This window comes from Cupressus sempervirens, chromosome 1, assembly GCF_028749045.1.
Source record: "Cupressus sempervirens isolate cs-2001-9-10 chromosome 1, ASM2874904v1, whole genome shotgun sequence".
Lineage (NCBI taxonomy): Eukaryota > Viridiplantae > Streptophyta > Pinopsida > Cupressales > Cupressaceae > Cupressus > Cupressus sempervirens.
In genome coordinates, this window is record NC_143118.1 from 740,899,564 (window position 1) to 740,918,854 (window position 19,291).

Here is a 19,291-nt window from a genome sequence, read left to right on the forward strand (position 1 = left end):
AAATAGTACAACATTTTCTAAATCCAAAAGATGCATCACATTCTATGTTTCTTCTACTATAAGGAAAAAAAATGAAAAATTGAATTTTGCGAAGTTTTGAATTAGTTAAGTTGGTTAGACATGAGAGTTTTTTATTACAAAAATACTAAAGTGAAAAATTAATTTATTATTATTTATTTAGAATAAAAATACCCCAAAATATGTGTCACATCTAGGCCTGAGTCTACTACTTATATCTACAATATTATTAAAAAATATTATCATTTGATTTTGATTAAGGTGGGCAAACATACGTCTACTTCTTATTTTTATTCTATTTTTTTTTTTTAATATTGCATTTAAATTCAAAATTTTGACCAATCAATTTTATTTTTTTGAGATAAGTCCTAGTAGTTTAGAAACTACATTCAATTTGCCAGAGATAAATTTCTCTCAACTTTTTGATATAAAGTTAATAACAAGTAGAAAATTGCAAGTCAAGTTGACATAACCCTAATTTTATGATTTATTATTGTCACTTAAGAGCATAGTTTTGTTGGCCATGATCTTGCAAATACCTTTATCTCCATGCTTCTTGCATTTGTACATTTACCTTCAAATTTAGGTTTCTCTTTGTATTCACTTGCTCTATGACCATTATTATTGCAAAATTTTATAGTATTTTCCATTGAATTTTTCTTTACCATTACTCTAACATTTATTTGATGAGTGACCTAACTTAGCACAATGATTACAAGTAGGTCTTTGATTCTTTTGAGCCCCTTGCTTGGATGACTCACTTTCTTCTATGTATCCTATTCTTTCCTTTCCTTTCTATTTGTATTGACTATACTCATTCAATTGATTCATGTCTTCTTACGATTTCATCATCCTCTCATTGGTTTTCTTTTTAGTGTTTAGATCGTTTTGCAATATTTCATTTTTTGATTTTAGATCCAAGTTTTTTCATAGCATTAAACCACAAACAAAAATAAAAATTATATGCTAATATAACTAATATCAAAAAATAATAGATCACACGGAAAAGAACACAAAACACCAAGATTTAGTGTGGTTCTCCCAATCAATGGGCTACGTCTACCAAACAACAACTCCAATATTATTAGAATCTAATGATTGCAACCTAATTACAATCCATAATCCCTTATAGCTCAATATCATCGCAAGAACCAATTTTTGCATCACTCACAATGAAACAAACCCTAACCCTAATCCTTTTATATAGGTATTTTTTCTTTTTTAGGGTTATAATTAATAATTACATGTCAACCCAAAATTTTGATAAAATAGGCCCCAAAGAATTTATGAAGTATGTATAGTAAAGTGGTTCACACAATCAATGGGCTACGTCCACCAAACAAAACTTCCAGTATTATTACGATCCAGTGATTACAACCTAATTACAATCCATAATCCCTTATAGCTCAATATCATTGCAAGAACCAATTTTTGCATCACTCACAATGCAATAATCCCTAACCCTAAGCACTTTTATATAGGTATTTTTACCTCTTTAGGGTTATAATTAATAATTATATGTCAGCCCAATCAATAAAATAGCCTCAAAAAATTTATGAAGTATGTATAGTACTTTCTTAATTAGTCACCACAATCTAACAATTATTTCATTTGTATTAGTAAGCTGATCAATGAAGTCTACCTATTGAAGGGATAGATTTTGAATTTCACCGATCTATCCTTGTATCTCTTCGTTTCTTTTTTCCTTTTCTTCCACGACTTCACATAATCTTACTGATTGAATTTCTCGTTTTCTTTGCAACTTTCTAACTTCTTAAAAATTATAATTCTTTTCAAATAGGTCTTTGATTGCCTCATTTGCTTCATCTAAATTTCTTTCTAGATAGATATCTTCAATTCTTTCTTCAATGTAGAGTTTTTCATTTATTTTTACTACAAGATCTTTTCTTCTTTTTAAAGAATGAGAGAGTTTCTCTTTTTCTTCTTGCATTGTCCAATTATCAATTCTACATACATATTTTCATTGTCAATAACTTTGTCTAACCTGTATACCTCCATTGCCTCTAATATTTGCTCAACCTATTAAACTTATTCTTTGAGAACCACAAAGCTCTCATACTAATTGTTGGAAATATAGGATAGGATAGGTTACTATGAGGGGATGGATAAATTAGGAATCAATAGAACTTATTCTTATTTCACCAATTAATCCTTCATATATATTTTGATCTAATTGCATGCATGAAAAACTAAAAGCTTTAAAAACATTCATAACACTTAGACACAAGTTATGGTGACCCTAAAACTTCCAAATAGAAAGTAAATATGGGTTTGGGATGATAGCTACAAGATTTAGTAGTATAGTATAAAGTTGTATGGTTAAGGCTTACAATTGATCACTATTGATGATCTACCCTATTATGAACAATAAGGAATACTAGATCCAGCTTGTTAAAGGATTTACAAAACATACAATGATGTATGCACTTAGTAAAGAGTTTTACAAAAGACTATTCAGTCTCGCCTGAAAAGGGATTTAATTGGTAGTGATCACCTTGTTGTGATATATAAATCTTTTTGCTTCTTATACTCCTTGTAGCCTTTTAATTTGTACTTGTACTCTTAGTATACCTCACATATATTATTCTATATTTAGATTTGATACAATACATTTCATATATGAAGCAATAATTTGAAATTAGATGAAGCAAGAATTTGTAATGTCAATGTTTGGGGTAATCCAATTTTTTGTGGGATTGCAAGTATATTAGATGAAGTATGGTATATACATCACTCAATCAAAGTATGTCAAAGAAATATTAATAAATTTCTGATTAGAGGATTCCAAACGTTTAAGTACACCTATGGTGACTAGACACGAGTTGTCAAAGAATTATGATTTAGCTAAGGTGAATCAAACATTATACAGGTCTATAATTGGCAAATTGCAATATGTAGTACACAGTAGACCTAAAATTACATTATCAATAGGAATAGCTGCAAGATTCTTTAAAAATCCTAGGGAGAATCACTTAATGGCTATGAAGAGGATAATGAGGTATCTAAAAGGAATATAAGAGTTTGGTCTATACTACAAGAAGAATGAAAAGTTTTAATTAAGAGCCTATATTAATGCTGAATAGGCTAGATATATTGTTGAAAGAAACATCACCAGTGGAGGAGAATTTTTATTAGGTAAGAGACTAGTTACATGGAAAAGCAACAAATAGAGTTGTACTTCACAATCTACTACTAAAGCAGAATATGTTGCTACTATTGTAAACTACACAAACATTGTATGGATCAAACAACTACTTAAAGGAATGAAGGAAGAAATCATAGAATCAATGATACTTTATTGTCATAATACAAAGTGCTATCATTATATCAAAGAATCTAGTGATGCACACAAAGAAAAAGCACATTATAATCAAGTATCATTAGGTGAGAGAGTTAGTTCAAGATACAGAAGTGAAGATGGTATTGTATGCCTAAAATGTGGCTAGACTTCTATGAGTTATTATATCCAAGATTAGTCGAGAATGAGGTCTTGAATGGTGGCTCATAGCTCTCTATTTATGGAGTTCAAGGGTTTGTGATGGAGGCCCTCAGTTTGACCTAGTTTTTGCTCATGCAAGTAGACCATAAAATGAGAGATTCAAGGATCCAATATGTGTGAAAATGAAGATGAAAGCTAATCTATATGATAACAATGCAAAACAATGCAAGATCTAATGTATCAATGCAAGAGCTAAGCTAATATGAAAATGCAAGGATTGATCATGATGATAGAAGACAATGACGCATGAGAGAAGAAGACAAGAAGATAGAAATTCTCCACAAAAAAGCTTTAGTATTTAAACTACTTCAAAAATTGCTCTCCAAACCTATAGCATAACAATAGCCTAGTGTGTGTGTGTGTGTGTGTGTGTGTGTGTGTGTGTGTGTGTAAAATGAGGAAAGGGTCCTCCTTTATAAAGAAGATTGGATGATCAAGAATAACGTGCAAAAATATTTAATCAAGGGTGGAGAAAGAATTATCTATGTGAAGTAAAAATCCACCAATAAGAAAATAGGAAAAGGATTAAATAGAATCTCACTTAGAAATTTGTGCATTTCAGTGTAGAGAAACTTTTAAATTTTATTTATTTCATTTCCTCTTTAAGTGGGGATTTATTTAATTAAAAGGGAGCAAGTTCTTTTAATTAAATAGTAAATATTTAATTAAATTAAAAGAGGAGTTTTTCTCTTAATTAATTAAATGTGGATGAATTATTTAATTAAAAGAGAGGTTTTCTTTTAATTAAATGGAAATTTATTTTATTTAATTAAAAGGAAGATTTTCTTTTAATTAAATAAAACTTAGGATAAAATGATTAACATTGGAATTGACATAATTGAATTTGATCAAGGAAATTGATTTAAATTGATTTAACAAAATATTGCATACCGTTGATTTAGGAAATTGATAAATCGGATAATGGGGGCCCATAGTCTAGGTGACCATTTTAGGGTGTATACATTCACCTCTCTTCTACTAATGTGTGATTGATTTGGGAATAGATGTAGTCAAATAAAGGAATTAAAGTGTGAGATCTATTTGGGATCATGAAACAACCCAAATGTATGGTCAAATTGGGAACACATCAAGACAAATAATACAAGTAAATTTTGACTTTAAAAAGTCAAGGATATAATTGATAAAACTGAATCAAGGATTGAAGGTGATAGGTACTACCCCCTCATGATCAAAATCAAAATAGGATAGAGGAGAAACAACAAAGTGATAAATTTGATCAAATCAAACAAAAGATAAAGTTCTTGATGTAAGATGAAAGAGATAAGTATCATAGAACCAAGGCAGATAATCAAGTATGAAATATTATGCCCCAAAGGTGATTTGGAAGAAAAGAAGTGGAGTAAAAGTGAATAGAAGGTAGAAATTTGGAAGATATGGAAGGAAACAAAAAGAAGAATATAAAATTTGTGTTAGAAAGAGAATGCTCCAAAATAAATCAACTATTTAAGATAGAAATTTTGATTGAGATCATGAAATAAGATAAGGAAATGAAGATCAAAACATGACCATAGTTGATTGAATGTTGACAAGAAAGATGAAGGGAAAATCCTCTCAAACTCATAATGCAACCTAAAAATGAAAACTAACATGAAACCTGACAATGCAAGCTACATGAAAATGCAAAGGTGTACTTGCAATAGAGCAACTGTAACATAGGATTTCCTGTTCATCATTCATTAGAGAATATAAAGGAGCTTATTTTCATCATTGAGTTATTATTAGTGTAATGCCCCACCAAGGGATCCAAAAGAATTAACTTAAATTTTACTAAGTTTGCCAAACAATTTATTTATTTATTTTTTAAACATGAAAGATAAACCATTCATATCAACATGTAGTAGTAGAAGCAATACACACATTCAACTAAAAAGTATACATAACAGGTTACACTCCTTAAGGATCCCAAGATGTTGATACACATTTAATCTAATTAATACTAAGTCTAACAACCACCACATCCACATGAAAGAATAATTAAAGATCCACAGTTCATAACATACATTTGTTCTAAATGCCTCTTGGCAATTAAATGCATGATGCTCAATCATCCACTATATGTCACAGGGTATGAAGAGCTTAAAAGATTAAACATATGTAAAAATAAAGATACATAATCTTCAATAATTCCATGAAACTAAGTAAATGAAACCATAACATGCATGATACATCCATCCTTCAATAAAGATATAACAACCATCATGAAAGATATCCATACATCATAAAACACAACTTATCTAATTGCGTAATTCCTCCCAACCATCAATAGCATCATTAGACCATTGTGGGCCCTAGCCATCCCTCCGTGCCTAACATCCCAAGTCATCGAAGAGATCATCGGTATTATCATAGTAGGGATGTCACTCCTGAAACATATTACAACATATGCAGAAGTAAATCTAACATGCAAGAATAAAACATAAGATGATCCTACAAAGTAGATAACATCATCTATCATATGCTAATAAAAAGTATAAAGAAACATACCAGTAAATAGCATCCATCATAAGATATAACATCCAAGAATAGAATGAATATAAATGCCAACAAAGAATGCTCCAGCCAAGGTGTCTATGGACAAATCTCAAATTGTCAAAGTGAAAAAGCATTACCACTCAACCACGTGGAACTCTCAAATCCCAAATAGGATATCAAATCACATAACACAAGTATTCTATAAGTCTAGGAAATCCTATAAGTATACTAACTCAAAGGTTCTAACACGCAAGTTGACATCTACTCCTAGAGGCACATAAGACACGTAGGAAACCTACTATGTAAGCAAGAAAGTGTCATTGCATGAATCATGCTAGAGTTACCCTGGTAGTCCCTCAATAAACCCCAGCCCCCTAGTGATCCCTATGCAGCCACTAGTATCCTCTCATACTGACAAGGCATACTACAAAATGCAAGGTCGCAACCAAGCGTTCTCTCTACTACCATCCTAGTTTGTACTAGCATTCAAGGCATGGGCAAGAACATAAAATTATCTTATTAGGTTCATTTTAATCTCCATTTAGTGTAAACTTTTTCACTTATTAATACAACTTACAATGAGTTACCTTGGCAGCCACTTAGGGCCGCGGCCCCCATTGCAAGCCACTTTCCAACACTACATGTAGATAACCTACCCTAAGCTCATGAAATCAAAAATCAAAAAATCACCTCAGTCATATACAAGTGATTGAAAAAATACTGAAAGATAATCCATAATAAGAACATCAAATCTCCATGAGCAACTAAAAAGCATCCGTTGATAATCATGACCACAACAATTCTCTATTGACAATTGAAGGTATCAATGATGATCACAATATCCATCGGTCCTCATTGAGAAACCATATAGTATTCCAAAATAAATCTCAATATCCATATCAATGATAAATCACAACATCCATCGGCTCTCAACAAGAAACCAAAAAGGCATCTCAAAGAAAATAATACTGATTGAAGACTCCAAATTGGTCGAGTCAAAATATGTCACCACATAAAAACATCAAGAATAAATCAACACTTTAGTCCCATCAAGGTGACAAGAAAGTAATCCAAGTACAACTGATCGATGACTCAAAAATGATTAAGTCAAATATCTCATATACATACACCTCAGCTTCACATAAGAAGACTAAAACACAATAACAATTAGTAAATACAAACATTTCATAGAGCATACCATCACATTACCATGGTTGGGTTTTAAAAAGATCGAGATCAACATCAGCATGACATAACAATCACATAAACCTCGAGCCTCTAGTAACAACCTAAGACTGGTCAAAGCTAGGACAAAACCCAAAACCCCAAAACACATATAGCATAGAGAAACAAGATATAAACACATGTTTTGGTTTTCTTTTGCAATCACATGGTTAAACCAAATATGAGGTTTCAATTTTTGTTTCAAGTATATTTCAAGAGTATAAGATTCTTCTACAAGTCAGCCCATTTATTTTTTTAATAATGCATAGAATTATCCCTCCATTAATTAAAACAATTTTCTAAAATAATTAGAAGATAACTATTTACTTATTCAAATCATTGAACTTGTTCCGATTGACTTTCAGATAAAATCATTCACATTATTCAAAATATTAGAATAATACTTATCAACTTTCAAATAATTAGTTTACGATTTCCTTAAAATACTTCAAGGACAATCATTTATTATAAATAATCTTCATTGATTTTAAGTAAATCCAATCTCATTAATAATTCAATTATTTAATTCCACTAAACACTTATTAATATCTCTTTTCTATTACTTTGCCCTCATTTAAAAATCCATTTACTTAAATTGATTAAACATTAATTAGACTCCTACTATTAACTAATCCTAATTAAATTAAATTAAATTAGATTAGTTAATAAATCATATAAAACTAATGCATAATAATAAGATTTTATTTTAATTTGAACCCAAACTCGAATCAATTTCCAAATCTTGATTCTACTAAGGGAAGGTTGCAATAATATTTAATTCTCATAACTGGATGAAACAATATGCATTTCCAAATTACAAAATTGAAGATTCATTCATAGAGAATTATTCAGACACACATAACAGACATGATGAAGATAGGAAGAGAAAGAGCATAATAAAATATGTGAAATAATCATGAGTGCCTACCTGGACACTGATGTTAATTCGCAGCACCTCAAAAAATTGTAGAGAAGCTCCTCCTCTCAAAACCTTCTCCTTTCTAAAATTTCCTTCCTTCTCCAACATTCGCAATTCCTCCAAGAACTGAAACCCACCACCCCACCCCCCGGCCCAAGTGACTAGAAGTGCTTGTAGAAGCATATGAGGATCTAGAAGCATATGAGCTTGTAGAAGCATATGAGGATGTCCATACACACTAGAAGAGCCTCTATATAAAGGCCTCTAAGATGCATCTAGAATGTGTCTAGAAAGAACTAGGAGATAAGCATGACAACTAAGGACATAACTTCCACAGTAAGGAGATAAATATGATTAGGTGTCTAAAATGTTGTAGACACCATGTGCTCAAATAATGTGCTAACTCCTAAGTGTAGACAAAATATGCATAATTAGAGTTCAAACTCCTATGTTGTCAACATGACAACTCACAAGAGTTCACATACTCTAATGTGAATAAATATTAAAATAATGCTCATTAATTTATTTAATTAAATTTCATTATTTAATATTCACTTGACTTCTTATAAAATTAATTTATTAATTTTAAATCACATGCACTCACTTTATTAAATCCACTTGTTTTATCTTAATATATTTTAATCACTTGCACACATCATGTGATCTAGAATCTTTTCCACTTTTAAATTTATTTTAGAAACTTAACTGATAAAATATTTATTAACTTAAATAATAATATTATTTAGCATTTATTTAAAAATGTACTCTAAATAAATTAGAATTAAATTAAATAAATATTTTCACAATTAAAATCTAAACTTATAACTTTTATCTTCAAATTTAATTCTTTTTATTTAATTAATTTCTCAATTAATAAAATAAAATAAAATATTAAAATTTCATATTAATTTTCATTTAATGAAATAATTAATTAAATCATTAATTAAATCTTTTAATTAGACTCAATTAATAGAAAATTCACCAAAGACTCATAAAATAAAATATGAAAACCCATCATAGCAAAACACATACATAATCATGAATTACGTCATCTGATGCATTCGAAGGGTACTTGACTTAGATACTTGTCCTAATTTTCAATTAGGAAAAATGACTTAAAAGGGTTGGGATTTGTCTCTCCCCTCTATTACCATTGAGATAATGCGATAGGGTATGCTCATCCTGGCAATTCAGGGAAGTTGATACTTGGTACCTACAACCTACATAAAATTAATGAATGTACATACGCAATATATAATAAGCTAAACATGCAATGGAAGGAAGTGGTGCATCATGTAGATCCTGACTAGTAGGTGACTACGACTCCCTTCCTTAACCACATCAGACACGCCATACATACAGAAAACAAACACACACACCATACACATGCAAGTATGGGGTAAGTATCCATAATAAAATACATGTGATAGTAAACCATGTAACTAATCATCATCAATAACTGAATCTAAAATAATATCTAATAATCCCAAAATAAAGTCACTAATCATCAACCATAAAATTGACCTAAAGTGTTCACCGATGATTAAAAAATGTGAACTAGGGGTAGGCACTACAATTAGTGGACATTGAAAAAGCACACAATAATCAGTAGTCATAAGTGCAAGTATGAAGATATGAATATGATTTATATCGAATTGGAATGTGGAAAGATTCTAACATAAGCATGAAAGACACAAAGGTCAAGATGATTATGATGTTAGCATACCCAATTTAATGTAGCAAATAAAACATATGCCTCATGCCCCAAGTCCTCTTACTATGCATCTCGAAAAGACTTAGGAACAATGACACTCAACAAAAATCAATAATAGTTAACACACAAAGAAAAGATTAGGACATAGTTTAAACATTAAGTGTTTATGTTTAAAAATTTAAGTGAGTTACCTGATATCGAGTTCCAAGGATAATGCTTGCAAAAAGGTAATATTACATGATAAAACTATGTAAGACCAAACCAATAAGTGTTGAAAAACACTTGATGTCAAGGGTTGTCTTGAAAAATACAATTGGGGTGGTGTTTCAAAACACCATTTGCGAGGTGTCCTAAAAACTAATGCATCCAATAGACCAAAGCTAATACAATTATGCCCCCTAGACAAAGACCAATTCCAAACAAAGGCAACAACAAGAAGGCATGATGGAGAAAGGCTAAGTGTCAAGGATGCATGCTAAGAAATAGGGGTGTAAAGGCCTCAAGTAGCACCCATTTCAAGGTTTTCGCCACTTTGATTTTTTTCTTTTTTAATTTTTTTTGGAACATATAATTTTTTCTTTTTAAAGATAGATCAAAGAATTTATTACTAAGATGATCATTTTTTAGGACATTTTCCAATTTTTAGAATTTTCACAATATATCATTTTTTTGGATTTTTGAAATATATCATTTTTTTGTATTTTTTGAAATTAAAATTTTTTTGTATTTTTTTAGGATCAATAAAGATATAAAAATAATATACGATGCCCCCATAAAAAAACAAGGACCAAACTCTGAAGCAAGATAACATAGTGCAGTCCCAATGTCTAGGAAGCTGGAGGACAATAGTGATTAGCAAGTTGGTAGAAGAAATGAAAGACAAGAGAATAAAGGAGAATAAAGAGAAGAAATCTTCAAGGTAAACTCCTTAGTGATAACCAAGCTAGGGAAAAATTTTCATGTAAAGCACATTTGGACAAGAAATAAAACACCATCATAAGATAATTCATGAAAGCATAATGTAAAAGTGGGAAAGATGCAATCTAAAGGACTAGACATGTCAAGAGGCTTCATAGCATCATATTTTACTCTTTTTTATTAGATCAAGACCAAAGGGGTAAATGAGAAAAGGATAGAAAAATGCTAGAATGAATGGAGGAAAATATATATAAAGGCTAAACATGAAAAAACTCAAAACAAGATCATCATAAGATAGCTTAGAAGATAGCTAAATGTTTATATTTAGGTCAACATTGTCAAGATCAAAAGAAAATGAATAAGAGATGTAGAAGAACTATGCATGATGCTTGATTATCAGGATTTCATCATGTTACTTATCCAAGGTTCCACAAGGGAGTTTTTTTCACCACAGGACAACTTTATTTCACTTTACTTTTTCTATGAAGGTGCCTAATTACCAAGTTTTTGCCAAGGCAAATTTCAAAATTTTCATTTTTTTCTTTCTTTTTTTCAAACTTTTTCAGTTTTCTTTTAATTTTTTTTGGAAGGAATTAAGCTTTTTAGATAATGCTCCTCAAATGTTTATACAATGACATGCAAAGGAGCTAAAATGATATGCTCAAAGATGCTAATAGGGAAAGTAAGATGGAAGACAAAAATGGAGGATATGGCTTTATGCAAAGCGAGTGAGATTTGGAAGATGGAAATGAAGGCAAGGTCAACATCAACACACACCCTAAAGAGTTGTGAGAGTATGGAAAAAATGTGAATGAAGGAATATATAAAGGAATAAGGTGAGTGGATCGAAGAGGTTACAGTTTAGACACATGGAATGCAAGAATTCTTTTGGAAGAAGATGAAGTGGAATTCTTTGGACGCTTCAATGTTAGCTTTAATTATTATTCAACATTAGACTCTATCAAGAGAGACTTTGGAATCCATTAAGCCATAGGACTCTTTTCATTTATTTTTTATGATTTAGAGATAATATCTTCACTGATGGATTTTGGAACCCATACATGTCTTATAATTTTTTTTTAGATATCTCTTTTGACTTTATGCCCCCATGTTGATTAAAGGAGACATGGTGGTCTTCTTTTTTCTATGGATTCTTGAAAAAAAAAATTCTTGTATTGAACATTTAGGTTACTTCCAAAAGACTTGGGACTTGTGGAAGAAGAAAGATGATATGACTAATTTAGGTGAGTGGGTGGATGCAAAGGATTCAAGGACATGTATCTACATTCATCTTGAGGAATTATAGGAGAGGGAGGGATGTAAGGACCCAAGATGGATGATAAATTAGGAGAGTTGGAGGAGGAAAGTTAAGGTACATAAGGACCCAAGATGGAAGGAAGATGTTAAGGATTTAGTACTGGTGGGGGAGGTCCAAGGATGGATGTGGAAGATGCAAAAGGGTAATAAATAACTTCATCAACATCTATATGACAATCAAGGACATCAACATCTTTAGAGTGAGCATTAGGATTTTTAATAGGATCATGAACATCTTGAATAGGGGAAACTTCTTTGATAGGAGTACTTGAAGCTTGAGAAGACATAGGAAGAGTAGAAAGTGGAAGGCAACATGGAGTGGTAAAACAAGAAGATGGAAGACATTGATCTTGAAAAGGATCTCTGGATAGCATAAGTGTAGAGATTTTCTCTTTATTTTAAATAGGCTCAACATTGGAAGTAACAACACTATTTTTAATAACCTTAATAGAAGTATCATCTTTGGAAGGAACAACTATATTAAGGTCATTTTGATTGTCAATAAGCTCAACAGTGTAAGTAGTGGCTTGATCTTGCTTAAGAGAAGACTTAAGACATGGTGGAATGAATGAGGAAAGGCACAGAGGATCAAGAGAACTATGAAATAAATCAGAGACATTATGAAAATAATTGGATGACATTGAGGGTTCTCGATCTTGATCTTTCTTTACATTCTTTTCTTTATCATTTTTAGAGTCATCTTGACATGAAGCAACTCCTAAGGCGAAGGAAGCTTGTTGGAATTGTGTGGAAGACTTTGGAATAAACGATGAAGGACTAGCTGAAGTAGGCATTATAGCACATTAAGGCTTAGGCTCTTTAGGTTTAGCATTATCAAAAGTATTTATAGCCAAGAGAAGGTTAGCTTCAGTTTCTTTAAGAGGTAACCTTCGAGAATAACTATAGGGAACCACATGAAAAGAATTAGGATCTTTGTTAGATGAAGTATTGGTAGAAGATTTGAGAGACTCTGAATCTTTAGGGGATGTATGGATAGTGGAGGAAGTAGAAGATGGAAGAGGAGAATCAGAAGAAACAAGTTCAATATTAACATGATCATGCTCAAGAGTGTAATCTTTATTTTCAGCATGAGGATTCTTAGAAGAGGAACTCTTATGCCATTGATGTTTTATTTCAGCACAAAAAAATGCTTTCTATTGATCAAAAAATGAAGACTTATCATTTAGGTACTATTCAAAAAATTTATCAATGTTGTTCTCAAAATTTAAGTCATATGGATTACCATTAATATCTATCAGTGACTCATCCCCTTTAAGCACAAGCATAGGACTAGGAAGACTTTTAGGATTCATAGGAATATAATAGTCATCATCATCATAATCATTGTCACTATAGGCATTATAGATAGGCATATCAAAAGGCTTTTCATGTTGTTAATTAAGGGATGTATCAATAAGAAGAATAAGACTCTCAGTAGCAATAGAAGAACAATGATATCGTGAAGAAGAAGTAGGTGAAAACCTCCATGAATGATATTTATAAGAACCATGGTAAGACTTGGATTATGGAGAATGTGAATGATATTCAAAAGAATCATGATAAGACTTGGAAGATGAAGAATGTGAATGACATTTAGAAGAATCATGATAAGACATAGAAGATGATGAATGTGAATGATATTTAAAATAATTATGATTAGACTTGGAAGATGAAGAATGTTAATGATATCTTGAAGAATCATGGTGAGACTTGGAAGATAAGGAATATTTGGAAGAGTGATATTGTGATATGATCTTGTGTATGATCCTAGAAAGAATGTCTAATTTCTTCCCTTTTCCATTATTTTTGTCACAAGGTTAGCATCCAAATATCTATTGGAGTAACAACAGTTTTTAAATTCAATAAGGAGATTGAGTTCATCTGTGCTCAAACAAGGGTCCATGATTCTAAAAGAAGAATAATCAAGCATGGAAGAAGAGAAAGGATGAACAGAAGAAGGTAAACTATATGATAATAGTAGGAAATTAATCAAGAAGGCATGAAGAAGAGGAAGAATGGAAATGAGAGACTAGAAAGACATGGAAGATGAAGAAGAAAGAAGTCTAAGAGTCATTTTGTTAAATTTGATACTGTTTGAGTTCATTTGAATGTTGAGCAACATGTAATAGGACTTATAACCAACATGAAAGAAAATGTACTAGTTGATAGGATAACCCTAAGAAATGTTGGTACCAAACTAGGATAGTAAAAGCACTCACTTGTCCAAAAGAGAAATGATAAGATAAAATATTGCAATAGGCATAAACCAACACTACCATAGAGTTGCCCACAATTTTGGGTGAATACCCTAGCACATATGGAGCAAAAGGATGATTTACCAAATTTGAATTAATTGAAATTGAATTTTGATGAAAGTGAATGGACAAGAGATTACTAAGACTCTTCAAGTGTAATATCAAAGAATCAATGATTACTAATTCAAGAGGTCAAAGTACAATAACCCAAGGTGAAAATAAGCTTCTAACAATGGGTAAGTAGCCTAATCTAAACTAGATCAACCTAGGGAGATTGAAAATAATAGGAAAACAAAGTGGTTTGATCATAAAGTCTTGACTCAAGAACTCATATTTTATTTGTTTTAAATGTCCAACTAGGTGTATCAATAGATTTTTAATCTTGAATCAGGCACGCAAGACAACATTCAGGGATTCCAAGAAAATGTTTTCAAACAATGAGCAAGGGACAAAGCAACCTTGCACATGAACAATAATAGTGTCATAGTATCAATCTAATCCTTAAAATCACTACTATGTATGTTCTCAAAATGTTTTCCAATTACGTACATAGTTTTAGAAAATAAAATTTGGTAAGACTATGGTTCTTAGTAATGTTCAACTCTCTAGCTTTTGCAATCTAGAGTAGGTGAAATTCAATCCCGATGCACCATGCTTTTGACATATTCTAAGAATTTAATCAATCAAAAATACTAAAGAGATCTGACAGCCCAACAAAAGACTACACCCATGAGGATTTCCTCCACAAGGACATTTATATAGTGGTTGCTACTACCACATCAAAAATGGCTATTACCACTTGAAGTTTTCTCAACGTGGTTAACCCAATAAAGGTAATGTCCACTATAGTTTAACCCTCTCTAATCAAGGAAGACTCACAAACTTGTACCATACGGGGACTTAATTTAGATAAATACCCAAAATAGAATAGAGCATACTCCTTTAGCCTCTTTACCTTACCCAAACATAGAAAACAAGATTCTTTGACATGCTAATTTGAAATCACCTCACCAACTTTTTGAAAAATTCCAACAACAAACACTACCAATCTTAAAAGAGAAGCTACTAATGGACGTTGAGAAAAAATCCAAGTAAAATAGTGAGATAATAACAAATATTTTTCCCTACCTACAAAGGGATCCATCGTCTAGAGGAACCTCACATATAAAGAATGGAAATAAAGCTCAGTCCCTCAAGATCTCTCAAATAGTATTCATAGGGCCTAATTAATATGTGAAACACAAATGCATGAAAGCAAATCTAGATCCAATTTTAGAGCACCAAATGAAGTGCGAATCTATGAAAGCATGTAAAAACACTCAAGCCAAACACATGAGAGGGTTCATTTTACTTCCAAATCCAAAAGTTATAGAGATCCAACAAAATACTCAGTAATCCTTGCAATGCATCTTTTCGTTGCTATACCTTTTGCTTATGCTTACATGCTCACTTGCAATGAAGAAAGCAACAAGCAAACACAAGATATGCAATATATATCCATCTTATGCAAAATCAAGGTTAGATCTGAAAATCTAATTTTTAAGAGTGATAATAATCAACAAATAATCCAAAAGAAAGCTCACATCAGGCATTGATCCATTGTAAAAATTAAATGCAAGCTATTCATTAAATGCCCTTTTTTTATTCATTTTTGACCTAGTCATTAAGATTGGACCTATATGATATGAATTTGGATCCAAAACCCTAAATGCAAAAAAGTGACCCCTATCAAAAATTAGATAACTTTCCAAAAATGTTATAATTTTGAAAATATCTTTTGATTTGTGCCCTAGAGAGCCATTTTGTCAAAATAGACCATTTTTAAAAATCTAATTATTGAGTCTCAAAATGATCTCTAAAATCAAAACAAAAAGAACCTACCCTATTTAGAATTTAGAGACCTTTCCAAGAATGCAAATTTTACCAAAAAAAAGTTCTAATTTGCACCCTATAATGATTTTTCATGAAAAATAAAGAAACATTTTATAAAAATTTGAAAATACCTTAGAAAAATCTAAAAATTGGACTGAAACTTCTCAGATATGTTGCAAACCTTTAAAAAAAAAAAATTGACTGAAACACCAAGCTCTTTGTGAAATATGGTCATATCTTTATGATCTAGGATTTTTTGTCTTCAAACAAATCTGTAGAAGGGGGTTACATCTAAAAATGTCCAAAACCAACAAGTAAAGGTGGGTTGCCCCATGGTGGTTGCCCAACATGTATGCTTAAAATGTGGGCACACTTATATGAGTCATTATATCCAAGATTGATCAAGAATGAGGTCTCAAAGGGTGGCTCATAGCTCCCTATTTATGGAGTGCAAGAGTTTATGATACAGGCCCTTAGTTTGACCTAGTTTGTGCTCATGCAAGTACATCATAAAATGAGATATTCAAAGATCCAATGTGTGTACAAATGGAAAAGAAAACTAATAAAAAATAATGCAAGATCTAATCTATAAATACAAGATCTAACCTAATATGAAAATGCAAGGATGGATCATGGTGATAGAAGCCATAGATGCATGAGAGAAGAAGACAAGAAGATAGAATTTCTCCACAAAAAGCTTTAGTATTCAAACTCCTTCAAAAAAATTTCTCCAAACCTTTAGCATAACAATAGCCTAGACTGTGGTAAAATGATGAGAGAGTTCTCCCTTATAAAGAAGATTGGATGATTAAGATTAAGAGGCAAAAAGATTTAATCAAGGGTGGAGAAAGAATGATCCATGTGAAATAAAAATCCACCAATGAGAAAATAGAAAAATAATTAAATGGAATCTCACTTAGAAATATGTGCATTTAAGTCTAGAGGAAATTTTAGTTTTTATTTATATTATTTCCTCTTTAACTGGGGATTGATTTAATTAAAAGGGAGCAAGTTCTTTTAATTAAATAGGAGATATTTAATTAAATTAAAAGAGGGATTTTTCTCTTAATTAATTAAATCTAGATGAATTATTTAATTAAATGAGAGCTTTTCTTTTAATTCAATGGGGACTTATTTTATTTAATTAAAATGATGATTTTATTTTAATTAAATAAAACTTAGGATAAAATGATCAACCTTAGAAATGAAATAATCAAATTTGATCAAAAAAATTGATTTGAATTGATTTTACAAAATATTACAAACCATTGATTTGGAAAATTGATAAATTTGTAAATTGAATAATGGGTCCCATAGTCTTGGTGACATTTTAGGGTGCATATAGGGATATGTTAATTCAAAGGAGAAAATTGCTGATATCCTTATAAAATCATCACCCAAGGATGTTCATGTGTATCTAAGAGGTAAACTAGGGGTGATACCCTTATCAAAGGCTATTTAAGAAATAGAAGGAGTGCCCTACATCAAATAAGATAATATTCATGTAATACACATTGATATAGAGGATCTTACTTTAGGAGCTGCCTAGGTGATAGAGGGAGAAAGTAAAGAAGCTACAAAAGCTTATATCTACATGTGTTAAGATGACAAATTTTTGGTATATGTCTTTGGCATTATTGTCAAAGAGGTAGAGTTTGTTGGATACAATTGGTTAATTGAGTGTTGTCTTTGATGTTACACAAATGTCATATCAGTCATCAAATAGAGTCTACCAAGCTCAGAAGGTAAGCATAGTAGTTTACATAGTCTACCGAGCATTGTTGTATATTACACTGTAAAGATAGCTTCTACCAAGCTAACTTGGTTAATGAAGGAAGTTCAGTACTTACCGAGCTCACTCGGTGATCGAAGGAAACTGCGACAGAGTATTTACTAAGTTGGGAAGGTAAGCAAAGAAAATTTAGTGTTTACCGAGCTGGGAAGGTAAGCGAAGAAAAGTTAGTGTTTACTGGGCTAGGAAGGTAAGTGAAGGAAAGTCAGTGTTTATCAAGTTCACTCGGTGTCCAAAGGATTTTTGCACAATTCGCAGTGCTTACCAAGCCTCACTTGGTTAACACTAAAGATCATTATGGTACAGTGTTTATCGAGCTGGGTTGGTTAGCGAAGGATTTTTGAAAAGTTTGGAATTAAGGCTAAAATTCATTTATGTGATGAATGTAGCCAACTCACGGTATAATTATTAATAATTTTAACTTGTATTTAAGGCTGACTTGATAATCAGAAAGGTATATATGAAGGATCAAGTTGTGAATTCAAGTGTGCATGTTTGGATAAGATGTATGTGCGAATTGTGAAGGTGCAAGCGAATTTTTGAAGGATCAGATATCCTTGTGGAGCTACAAAGCTTTTATGTGATCAGAGAGGATCTAGTGAAGCAAAACAGAGATCTGTATCAGAAAAGATAAGTTGCATTATATTCAGATCATTCATTGTTACTTTCTAACAATTGTAGCCATGATTTCAAATGTCTTAATAGAATGGGTTTAACAGCCTTATTGTAAATCCTCTAACAAGGAAATAGTTCATTTGAATTGTTCTAAAGACCTCTAGCAACGCCACTCCTAACAAGGTGATTAAATCCTCTAACAGGGTCACACCTAATAGTGTGTTTTGTAACCTTTAATAGGGTTGGCTCCTAACAGGGCTCACTTTAGAAGAGTGAAAAACAATAACTAGTTACATTGGTGGTTTTTCCCATATAGGGTTTCCACATTAAATCTGGTGTCTCTAGTGTTCATGATTGTTGAATTGTTTTCGTTATCAGTTCTTAATAATTATTAGTATTTTCTACATTATCAAGTTTCAATAATTTGTAACTAAGATCAAGATTTTAGACATCTAAGGGACTGTGAAATGTTTTTGTGGTAACTGATTCACTCCCTCCCCCTCTCAGTTGCTCCATTCTCATTTCCAACAATTGGTATCAGAGCTTTTTGGTGCTTGCAGGAAAGGATTTAAAGGTTCTAAGCCAAAGATCAAGATGTCTTACAAAAGAGAAATTCCAAAACTTAACAAAGATA